Source organism: Hyla sarda, chromosome 1 (genome assembly GCF_029499605.1).
Source record: "Hyla sarda isolate aHylSar1 chromosome 1, aHylSar1.hap1, whole genome shotgun sequence".
Lineage (NCBI taxonomy): Eukaryota > Metazoa > Chordata > Amphibia > Anura > Hylidae > Hyla > Hyla sarda.
The window spans coordinates 558,073,106-558,085,575 of NC_079189.1; the positions used below are offsets into that span (position 1 = coordinate 558,073,106).

Consider the following 12,470-nt stretch of genomic DNA (forward strand, 5'->3'; position numbering starts at 1 on the left):
CGAAATCACGGCATCCCGAACAGCTGGCAGACACAAGGAGAGTCCTTACCTTCCTTCTGTGTCGCCGATCGCTGAATGACTGCTCAGTGCCTGAGATCCAGTCAGAAGATGACAGTTTTAAATGTATAAATTGTGCATGTAGTTATGGTTTTTTCCAGAAGTACGACAAAATCAAACCTATATAAGTAGGGTATCATTTTAATTGTATGGACCTACAGAATAAAGAAAAATGTACTGCGTAGAAACGGAAGCCCCCATAAGTTACAAAATGGTGTTTTTTCTTAAATTTTGTCACACAATGATTTTTTTTTTCCATTTTGCCTTAGATTGTTGGGAAAAATGACTGATGTCATTACAAAGTAGAATTGCTGGCGCAAAAAATAAGCCATCATGTGGATTTTTAGGTGCAAAATTGAAAGAATTATGATTTTTTTAAAGGTAAGAAGGAAAAAACAGAAAAACCCTCAGTCCTTAAGGGGTTAAAGGTACGTGTTCGTGAACATGTACGTGATATGCGTACAGCAGCTTCTGGTACTAGCATTGATGATCTCAAACCCATTGCCCGACATTTTGCGAAACATCATCACTGCGACTACTCACTGCTAAAAGTGAGGGGGGATTGATGTAGTCAATTTGGGAATTAGGGGTGGTAATGTTGGAAAGATACTGGCACAAAAGGAAGGCCGATGGATTTGGACACTTGATACATTACATCCGAATGGTCTAAATGAAATCTGCCCTTTGTTGCATTTCTCTGACCATTTTAGTTTCCTTCCAGTAGGTTATAAAACATGTTTTTAAGTGTTTTTATACTTGTTGTTTTGAATAAGTTTTTTTCAGCATCCATGGATGTTCATCAACCATATGGAGCATTCAGTCTACCTCCCTATCTTAGGATCATTCTTTCAAGTGTTAACATTTAGTCTGCTCCCCGTTTGCTACTATCCATCTAACCTGCTCCTCGTTTGAAGAACTGCAGAATTCTGAATGAATTTCTTGATTTCCATTATATATTTTTCATATTTTTTATTATATACATATATATATATTATACTTTTTATTAATCTTCCATTATCAGTATTTTTGGGCATTATTGTGTTTATTCATTTTTCATATATATTCATTCACTATATGCACTTTCATGTGTGTGTGCACATGAATTTAATATTTTTATTTGTATTTATTACTTTTGAATAAATCAAACTTATTTATGTCACTTTACTAGCACGTAGTCACTTTATTAGTATTGAGATTGTAGTGTTGACAACTTATGTGGGCACTTTATTTACTTTTGATGTACATGTAGATATTATTTGCTCACTATACACTATTAGATTTACATGCACTTTATCTCAACATTCATTTGGTCCATGTTCACTCCATGCGATCTATGCCACACATTTATCACCCATACACTCATGCACTTTATTATTAATTTTATGCAACTTTCGGTGTCTTATAACCTATTAAACTATATCTGTAACTTACTATGAATTATCATTTCTTGTTTTTAATAGAGGCCGGCCTCTGGGGGGTATGCACTTGACACTTTAGTAATATGCTCACTGAGCAAATTGCAGTGCGCGTGCGCTGGTCCACCGAGCTCCCGGGACTCCCTGTGGGCCGCGTCATGTGATCCGGTCATGTGACCGGCTCCGTGGCGCTGCTCCCAGAAGTTGCTGGGGCCGACGTGTACACAGCGGCCGAGTTGGATCAGCTGTGCGCTCAGGTGAGAGGGAGGAGGTTATTATAACCTCAGGAACCCATTGGACGTTACCTGTATAACTATTTTACCTGTCTGGATGGACACCACCCCTCAACAAAGGCATTTGTGTTGGGGTGGTGTTGCTCTGGTGTCTGCCTTGCTACTCCTAGTAATGGGTTTGTTATAATGCTATACACTGATTACTTTTTTGATGGTGGGGGAGACTGCTTTCTGTAATTCTGATAATATGTATGGCACTTTATTATGTACATGTAAATTATGATTAGGGTTCTTTATGGCAGTAGAGTAACACCTTGTATTTGGGTGGAATCCCTCCATTTTTATCTATACTATTAATAAAGATTTATATATGTTGGAATAATCTTTTGTAAGTGACTCCATTTTCCTTGCTTGTGGTTGTGTGGATGTATTCAGGAGGTCATATAGCAATATATACTATAGGGGTATTTATCAAGCACATGCTTTTTATTGATATTATTGTGTAAACCCCGATATCTGAAATACGTTTTTTGCAGATCATATACATTTCTAGATGTCATCACACCACACCTCCTCCATTCATGTATATGGGAGAGCCGTCACGCCCCCTCAAATAGACATGAATGGATGGGGCGTGGATAGAGAATAAGATGTCTATGGGCTGAGTACCCCTTTAACCAAGGCTCTTAACTGGTGTGCAACACCAGTTACTTTTTCTTATTTCAATAGCTGTGCTGCTCTTCTTGGAACTATCTAGATAGGTAGATAGTAGGGATGTCCCGATACCATTTTTTAAGACCGAGTACGAGTACCGATACTTTAATTCTAGTACTCGCCAATACCAAGTACGAGTACTTATATTTTAAAGGGAATCTGACAACAGGGTGACCCGGTTTCTGGCGCTGCTTACCGTATGATATGTGGGTTCTTGTTGTGTACAATGGAAGCGGCTGCTGTAGTATGAGCCAAGATTTCTCTCTTCTCCATTGGACAGAAGAGGGAATTTGCATTGGCGGTGAGACCGATGACCACATGGTGAGCAGTGGCAGAAACCGGGTCACCCTGTTGTCAGATTCCCTTTAAAATATAAGTACTCGTACTTGGTATTGGCGAGTACTAGAATTAAAGTATCGGTACTCGTACTCGGTCTTAAAAAATGGTATCGGTGACTCTGCTGTAAGATTGTCTTTAATAGTAGGTAGTATCCCCTTTTAGACATTAGCAGCAGCCCCCTTGTAGACAGCAGCCCCCCTGTAGACATAAGTAGAAGCCCCCTTTTAGACAGTGGACCCCATTTAAACAGCAGCAGCCCCCCCCCCTTTAGACAGCAGCAGGGGCCCACTTTAGACAGCAGCAGGGCCCCCTTTAGACAGCAGCAGGTGCCCCCCTTTTGACAGCAGCAGGGCCCCCCCTTTAGACAGCAGCAGGGGCCCCCCTTTAGACAGCAGCAGGGCCCCCCTTTAGACAGCAGCAGCAGGGCCCCCTTTAGACAGCAGCAGCAGGGCCCCCCTTTAGACAGCAGCAGGGCCCCCCTTTAGACAGCAGCAGCCCCCCCCCGGTAGACATTAGTAGAAGCCCCCCTCCTTGCAGGCAGCTCACCTCCACTGTCCTGTTCTTCCGTCCTCCGGGCCGCATCATGTCGTCCTATGGAGGAGCATGTGACATAAACGTCACTCCACTTCCTCTGTAGCGTTACGCCGGGCGCAGGGGAGGAGGCGGAGTGACGTGTGTGTCACATGCTCCTCCATAGGACGACATGATGCGGCCCGGAGGACGGAAGAATGGGACAGTGGAGTGGCAGCAGGTATCAGGCATGGTATCGGGGACATTAAATGAGTCCCCGATACCATGCAAATAGCTAGTATCGGCCCCGATACCGGTACCAGTATCAGTATCGGGACATCACTAGTAGATACATAGATCGATAAATAGATAGATATGAGATAGATAGATAGATGATATATGATAGATAGATAGATAGGTATAAGATAGATAGATAGATAGATAGATAGATAGATAGACATATATGAGATAGATAGGAAATAGATAGATAGATAGATAGATAGATATGAGATAGATAGATAGGAAATAGATAGATAGATAGATAGGAAATAGATAGATAGATAGATAGATAGATAGATAGGTATGAGATAGACAAATAGATAGATAGGAAATAGATAGATAGATAGATAGATAGATAGATAGGAAATAGATAGATAGATATGAGATAGACAGATAGTTCACATTGCAAGCTGTGAAGCTATATATCTGCACCATTTTTATGTGTCTCCATTAATCAGGTACGGCTGTTTTTATTCAGTCCTTTCCACAGCTCACACATAAATGGTATGCATGAGAACATGAGAGGTCAACACGAGGAGTTTGTTAGGTTAGCAATAAAATATACAATTCATTGAACTGCAATCTTCTCCCTAAAATCCCAAGCTGAGCGCACTCGAAGCTTCTCCTCATAGAGCTGCTTCTGGATTCCATCTTACTGACATGCTTTATTTTAGCAAATTACTTGCTAAAACTTTGTTTAAATAAACATCACAAATATTACACGATACAGCTATAAATATGTGAGAACTCGATCATTAAACCAGAGATCAGATACCTGGCATACAGCACTTGGCATCACACTGATTTCAAGTAAGCAAATGAGTCCTGTCCTCAGCGTTTACGAGTAAATGTCCTAAGGTCGTCATGGATTCCTTCTAATCCGCTTGTTACAAACTGATCATGACCATGGAAGTGAATGACGGGAATGGAAATTGAAAATGATAAGAAGAGATCATCAGCGCCGGAGATGAGTGGACTCCATCAGGAAAAGTTGACTTCATTGTTTTGCGGCTGGACAGCCTCTTTGGAAAGGTCAGTATGAAGAAAGTGCTGTTGGTCTGGCGGAGCCTAAGTGGTTTCTGACGTGTCATTTCTTTGCAAAATTATTTATGGAGACTCAAAGCATCCTTCAATTTATTCCATTTGGACCATTGTTCAATGTGATTTTATTGAAAACAGATCTATTAGCCAAATATTGGAAATGGTTCCAAGAACAAAGCCTGGGAGGTTCAAACTTGTTTACTTGTTGACGAGAATTTATGTCCCCTTCCTTTTTAGGGCAATAAACTGAGGTCGTATGAATATATTTACTGAATGTTTACATGTATATATGCAGCTACCTTAGGGTGCCGTCAATGAGGGGCAAAAAATCTGAATACTCAGCCACTAGCAGGGGATTTTGATCTCCTTGCGGTGTTTATTTGGGAACAAGGAGGTTTAGGCTACTGGGAGGCAAGTACCCAATCCTCGATTCCTGTCAACATATCAAATCTATTTCCTGTGGCTAAAATCAGAATCTGAGTCTGTGGTGGTTATCACGGCACCACATAGCATTGAGGAGTTTTCACCCTGTCAGGGTCCGGATGGGTGTACTGTGAGGATACTGGTGGTGGATCCTCTGTGTCAGTGGGGTGATGACGTGGGCCGTACCAGGGGAACGGAGTCTAAGGGGTTACTGGTTTTCACCAGAGCCCGCCGCAAAGCGGGATGGACTTGCAGCGGCAGGTAACCCCCAGGTCGTTCCACCCGATAGCGACTCAACCCCAGCTGACGGCTGAGACAGGCACGGTACAAGGGATTAGGCAAGAGCAAGGTCGGACGTAGCAGAAGGTCAGGGCCGGCAGCAAGGATTGTAGTCAGGGGCAACGGCAGAGGGTCTGGAACACTGGCTTGGAACATACACAAGAAACGCTTTCACTGGCACTGAGGCAACAAGATCCGGCAATGCTAGGAAGGGGAAGTGGGTTTTTATAATGAGGGCACAGGTGTGAGTACTGATTGGGCCAGGCACCAATCAATGGTGCACTGGCCCTTTAAATCTCAAAGAGCCGGCGCGCACGCGCCCTAGGGAGCGGGGCCGCACGCGCCGGGACTGAGCCGACGGAGGACGGGACAGGTGAGGGGATTGGGATGCGAGCCGCGAGCGGGCGTGTCCCGCTACGCGGGTCACATCCCCGCCGGTGAGACTAATGCAGCGCTCCCGGTCAGCGGGTCTGACCGGGGCGCTGCATAGAGGTGAACGCCGCAAGCGCTCCGGGGAGGAGCAGGGACCCGGAGCGCTCGGCGTAACACACCCAAGACTGACTCCAGTTACTCCAGTTCCAAGAGGGAGAATAGTCGAGACAGAAGAAGAAATAGCTGAGCAAGTACTCTTCTGCAGTCACTAAACTCTTTGTGGGGTTCAAGCCAGAGTAAGTGCCGCATGACTTACATGTCATTCTGTATCTTACACATCATCTGTATTTTGCACTCTTTCGGGGAGATTTATCAAAACCTGTCCAGAGGAAAAGTTACTGATTTGGCCATAGCAACCAATCAGATTGCTTCTTTCATTTTTGAAAAGGCCTCTGAAAAATGAAAGAAGCAATCTGATTGGTTACTATGGGCAACTCAGCGACTTTTCCTCTGGACAGGATTTGATAAATCTCCCCCTTTGATAGTGAATAGTAATATCCACAACCATGAGTACAAGTCTTTTCAAGCATCTACACCTCAGTTAGCCAACCTGTGTAGGCCCTCCCTGCTAAAGAATAATCTACATTCGACTTTGTATCCATTACCACTAGCAACACTAAAGTGTGTTCAGCATTACCAGACACTTTGTACAGTATCACTGCTATCAAAGGGAACTGTAACCAATTTTCAAGTATGTACCCATAGAACTGTAACTTTTACAACCCTGTGCTGTGAGAATACATATTGTTATTATTGCGAACAGAGGACATCAATAAAGATAAATCCTGTTCTCAAGTTACATCTGAGTCTGGAGTATTCTTACCACACATACACCATGATGCGTACACCCCCAGACCCCTCACCCAAGTGTATGCCAGTGTCAAGGACTACCATCTATCAAAGGAGTAGCTTGTAGCTTCTGGGCCCCTATGAAAATGCCAAATAAACTACTGGTCTCTTATAGGGCAGATGTGTTTTGGGGCCCCCTTAGGTACCAAGGTCCCAGTGTGACTGCTACTTCTATAGCTACGCCCCTGCCATCTACTGTGCAGGCTCTCAGTTATAAAAGTAGCAGGGGCTCACAGGATAACAAATGGGGTTAGTTAGCCACAAGGCCATCTGTGAATACACCACAGACTTTGTCCAAGGAACTATTATCCCAAGTTGGCCTAGACTGCTCCACCATCCTCATCATGGGCACCACACTATGATCAGCTGCTCACAGAAGATCCTTTCAACAAAGAGATCAAATGTTGCCAAACTCTTTAAATGAACTATTCATTGTGCAGATGGAGTTTAGTCAGTAGACATTGACAGCCTGTTTGAGGCTACACTTGGCCTCAGTTTGTTGCTTAAAAAGTACCTGTCACCAAATAAACTGTTCTGAACTAACTCAGGCTATGTTCTCTAACTACTCCTAACACCCCTGCAGCCCTTAAATGCTTTTTAGAGCTTTAAAAAGCAGTGTATTACCATTCTTCTTGCTCACTGCAATTTCCCAGAAGAAGAAAGTGAGCATTTCCCAGCAGGCCTGTCATCACTGAAGCCTGCTAGGGGACCACTTCCACCTTCACATGGTTGCAGTGCTGTGATGAATAGAAGACCTCAGGCTCTATGCATGTTTCAGCCTGTGTTGCTATAAGTGAGGATCTCCTGCAGCTTTCAGTCCGTGTAGCTTTCCGTGAGAATCTGTGGAGCTTTCACTTTCTGTGCAGCTGTCAATCAAGCTCAGTGCAGAGAAGCACTTCCTGAGTTTGGACTTCTGCCAGGCCGGGAGAAGACCAAATTTACTGTATTAATTGAGACAGGGAACAGAACAGAGCCACCTAGTGACCGTTTTTTTATATAACATTTTAAACATATTTATGTTGATAATTTTAAAAGCAAGTGAATGGGAAAGTGTCTGCTAATTACATTAAAACAAATAGACAACAGGTGTTTTCTTGTGCGGGATCACCAACAAAGGTAGAAGTGAATGGACAAAGGAAACGTGCTCACCTGGAGAAGTTGTGCAGACTCCAGGCACAACACTTACAAGGGCATATCAAGGAGATATGGGCTGCTGTGGCTTCCCACACCAAAAGCATCGATGTTGAACATGGGTGAAGGAGAAGAGTGAAGCCGGGAAGTTGTGTCCACGCTGCTAGCAAGTAGGTAGAATCAATGAAGATCGGGAACCATAGGTATTAGAAATTATCCTTTATTTTGTTCACACAACGCGTTTCTAGGCATAAAGCCTTTAATCAGGCGTGACTCCATATGGACATGATGATATCACACAGTTCCTCCATATGGACCTGATAACATCACACAGTTGCTGCAGATTTTTCGGCTGCACATTCATGATGGGAATTGTCACTTCCACCACATCCCAGCAGTGATCTATTGGATTAGATCTGGTGACTCTGGAGGCCATTGGAGTCCAGTGACCTTATTTTTATGTATCAGATGATGTGAGCTTTGTGACATGGTGCATTATCCTGTTGGGAGCAGCCATCAGAACATGGGTCCACTGTGGTCATAAAGGGATGGACTTGGTCAGTAAGGATGGGTTCACCTATGTTCGGCATCCGGCATAGGTCAACTCAGCCTAGATCTCAACGCAACTGATGACATAATTGATGACAATGTGCGTCAGTTGTCCTCAGTTGTATGGTATCCGGCATCCATTATTTCTGTGTTCCCCTTGTCCGGTGCTCTCCGACATGTCCAACCATCCGGCGTCAAAATTGAGAAGCTGGATGATTGTGAACTGTCCCATTCAAAGGAATGGGGTCAGTTCTAGCACCAGTGCACCTGAGGGAAACTATGCCAGATGCCGAACACGTTAACCCAGCCTAACATTACTCGGGTAAATTGTTGGGATTAACTGATGGTCAATTGGTACTAAGGGCCCAAAGTGTACCAAGAAAATGTCCCCAGCACATTACACCACCAGCAGAACTGCTGATACAGGGCAGAAAGGATCCATGCTTTCATATTGATTATGCCCAATTTTGACCCTGCCATCTGAATGCCACTGCTGGATCCGAGACTCATCAAACCAGGCAACGTTCTTTCAGTCTTCCATTAATTTTAGTGAGCTGGTGCTAATTGTATTGTAAGTTTACAGTTTTTTACCTGACAGGAGTGGCGTCCGGTGTGGTCTTCTGCTCCTGTAGCCCATCTGCTTTAAGGTTTACTGTCTGTCATCTCTAACCAGTCTGCCCATTCTTCTCTGACCTCTGACATTAACAAGGCATTTTTTATCCACACAACTGCCATTCACTGGATATCTTTTCTTTCAGACCATTCTCTGTAAACCCGAGAGATGGTTGTCAATGAAAATTTCCGTAGATTAGTAGTTTCTCAAATACTCAAATAGTCACTTCAAACCCCTTTCTTTACCATTTTGTTGCTTGGTTTGAACTTCAACATGTTGTCTTGACCATGCCTACGTGCCTAAATGCATTGAGTTGCTGCCTTGTGATTGGCTGATTGGCTATTTGTATTAACCAGCAGTTTGCAGGTGTACCTAATAAGCTGTCCCGTGAGCATCTATGCGTGCCTGTGTATTAAATAATTATATAGCAAGAATTTTGCTTTTAAGATGAACCCATGCTTTGCTTGCCTTTTGCCTTCTGGAATGGCAGCTTTAATCTCCTTCTATATAAATGGTAATAACCTTTATACACAGAGTACATTAAGATACCGTTCATACATTGCAATGATCGTATGCTTGGCAGAGGCCACACAGACATTAGGCAGAAAGCCTATGATATGCACAGAGACCCTGTAGGCTTTTCACTGCAGCTTACTCCAATAAATCTTATAGTCATTTTGTTTAATTTTCTGCCTTACATTACAACACAGTCGTAATCTAAGAACAATATAGAGATTTCACTACGGACATAAGTATTTTATCTTTTTTTATGAGGATGCTTGCAGTCAACAAGAGATTACTTTCTAATACGACCAATATATCTCAATGGCAGAAGGATATTAGGGAAGACAATCTAGTAAACTGTAAAGAAAGGAAATCCTGGGGAAAATAGAATTTTTGGCATTAATTTGTAGAACTATAAAAAGGCTGAGTTTTCAAGTATGTAATACTTGTAGTATAGTTAGTAAGGCTGAGACTTTAATAGTTCTCTCCAGTCGGATCTAGAAGACTGTGAAAAACCCCATGAGGAAGCTGCCAACCGTCTCTTATTCCTTCCTGACTCCAAATATGGCAATTAGAACAAATCCCTGGATCAACCACCATCTCCAGTTATCTAGGTCACAAGGGATATTAGAGCTTTCAAAAAAAGTATTTAGTCTCTTAAAGAGGTTATCCACAATAAGGGGACTTTAGTACTTACCTGCCAGACAGTAAGGGACATGCTTAGGAAGGATCTGTGCTTGTCTTGGGGCTAAATGGCTGCGTTGTGAGTCCACCATAATGCTGCTTTCTTTTTGTGAAATGGCTATTTCCTGTTGGAGTTCCCTCCCTCTAAGTACATGTCCCAGGATCACTTGTTTGTAAGTGTGAGGTCACTTTTCTACCTCCCACACATCAGCCACCCCATCCTTTGCAGCACACCTGGAGCAATTCCCTGCAGCCCTATGGAGAATGATCTACTTCTCACCCAGAAGTTGCTCCGCCCATTGAAGCAGACAGGCTCCTTTGAACACCTGACTGTTTCGGGCTGAACAGCAACCTGGGAAAACCAGAGATGACATTTTTTACGCTGTTAAAAATAAATATCGGGGCAAAGATCACATAACAATTGCAGGACCACCATCAAACACAGGTATAGACATTATATTATAAACTATACTATCTTTACAGCCCCTGTAGAATAGCCAAGTAAAAAAATAACTGGAATACGCCTTAAAGTGGTATTTCGGGAAAAAACATTTTATCCCCTATCCAAAGGATAGGGGATAAGATGTCTGATCGCGGGCTGCCCGCCGCTGGGACCCCCCCGCGATCTCCCTGCAGCACCCGCATTCTATGCGGGAGCTGCATCTCCAGTTTCGGAAACCTCCGGGATTCCGGGACTGGGGACGTGATAGGGGATAAAATGTTTTTGCCCAGAATACCCCTTTAAGTTTGTTCAGTAAATGACAGTAACTATTACAGAAACCTGAAACATAGCCATATACTCTTCCAATAAAGAATCCTTCTTTCTAAACCAGTAGATTCTAGTAGATACCAATTTAACTCTGAGGACAATCCACGTTCTATGTACAAGAATGGGGTTTCTCCAACCTTGTTCCCACGCAACAGAAAATGTAATCTGGATTTTGATGAAAATACTACATGGAAAAGTGAGACGTTTTCTGTAGATCCACCGCACTGACTGGTCTACTTTGAAGTAAGTGGATGGAGGGTTTACATATGTGACATCCAGCGTTGGTCAGTTTGGATGAGGTGAGTTATACTTGTCCTAAAATTCTACTACTTCACTTTTGAGGTATTTAACATTTTTGGTCTGCAGTTATTCATTACTGGAAAGTTTTATAGGAAATTTTAATTCAAATGGCTTTTATTTATAAAGATTTATTACAGAGGGAAGAATTGAAACATTTACTTTAGCCCCTAAAATACAACAATGCTGTTTTGACTATTGAAATGTGGTTCTATCTGATTTCCTCATCTATTGCATTATTTTCTCCTTGCATCATGCCATGTCTAGGGGCTAATAATGTGCTATTATTTTGGTCCTATGTGTAACGCTGTCCTCTTCACTCTTTGTTCCTGTCCTAATTAGAATTGTTCTTAGAGTAAATTGCTCATGGCCCAAAACACAAACACGTGAATAATAAGTAATAAAAAGGAGATATTACACAAAAGCCTCGTCATTGAAGAACAACAGAAACTAACTGAAACATGATAATCCCAGATTTATGGCTTTAAAAACATTAGTCAGCAGAAGTTCGCTAACAGTTCAGTGTCTGCTCATAATTACTAATGACGAATAAGCCTAAAAAACATATTTCTGCAACATTTCCCTTTTAAAGGGGTACTCCCACCCCAGACATCTTATCCCCTATCCAAAGGATAGGGGATAAGATGTCTGATCGCGGGGGTCCCGCCGCTGGCACCCACCTGTTTCTTGTCCGGAAGCGCTGGAGGGTCTGGATCGCAACCACGGGAACGGAAGTCTGTGACGTCAGGACTCCGCCCCCGTGTGACGTCACGCCCGTCCCCTCAATGCAAGTCTATGGGAGGGGGCGTGATTGCCGCATGCAATATTGCGGGGGTCCCCAGCGGCGGGACCCTCGCGATCAGACATCTTATGCCCTATCCTTTGGATAGGGGATAAGATGTTTAGGGTGGGAGTATCCCTTTAAATCTGAAATATTTGACTTGTATTGAGAAACAGCTGGCAGCTTTTCTCAAGATGATGGAGAAGTTGGAAAGCTTCATAGGTACCCCCATTGGTCTAACTGGTCTATATCTAAAGCCCTATACGGTAGACACAGTGAGTTGAATGAGTCTGTGTTCACACTTTGATTGTGCCATCCATGGCTTGTATATGTTGGAATCCTGTCAAGCATGGATAGATACGGGTGCCGTTGATGTCAATGGCTCAAACACATGCATATTTGGGCTTGGACCCTAATTGCTGCATATATATTCTGAAAATGAGCCCACAATAGTTTCTATGCTCAGCCCATGTCTATGAGACAAAAGCCTGTCCAAGCATTTCTACATTGGTGTCACATATTGACAGGATGCCGATGTACACGTGTTACAGATTTTGCACAATTGTGGTGT

The 12,470-nt window shown here is 43.1% G+C and overlaps 1 long non-coding RNA gene across 1 annotated transcript in view; it reads left to right on the top strand.

Annotated features, from left to right (window-relative positions):
• Nucleotides 1-1,645: 1,645 nt before the first annotated feature.
• LOC130293434 (uncharacterized) overlaps nt 1,646-12,470 on the top strand; it is a 79,457-nt gene continuing 68,632 nt past the window's right edge. The window contains exon 1 of the long non-coding RNA XR_008848214.1: nt 1,646-1,729. This is a non-coding gene — a long non-coding RNA (uncharacterized LOC130293434). The remainder of the gene's footprint in view (nt 1,730-12,470) is intronic.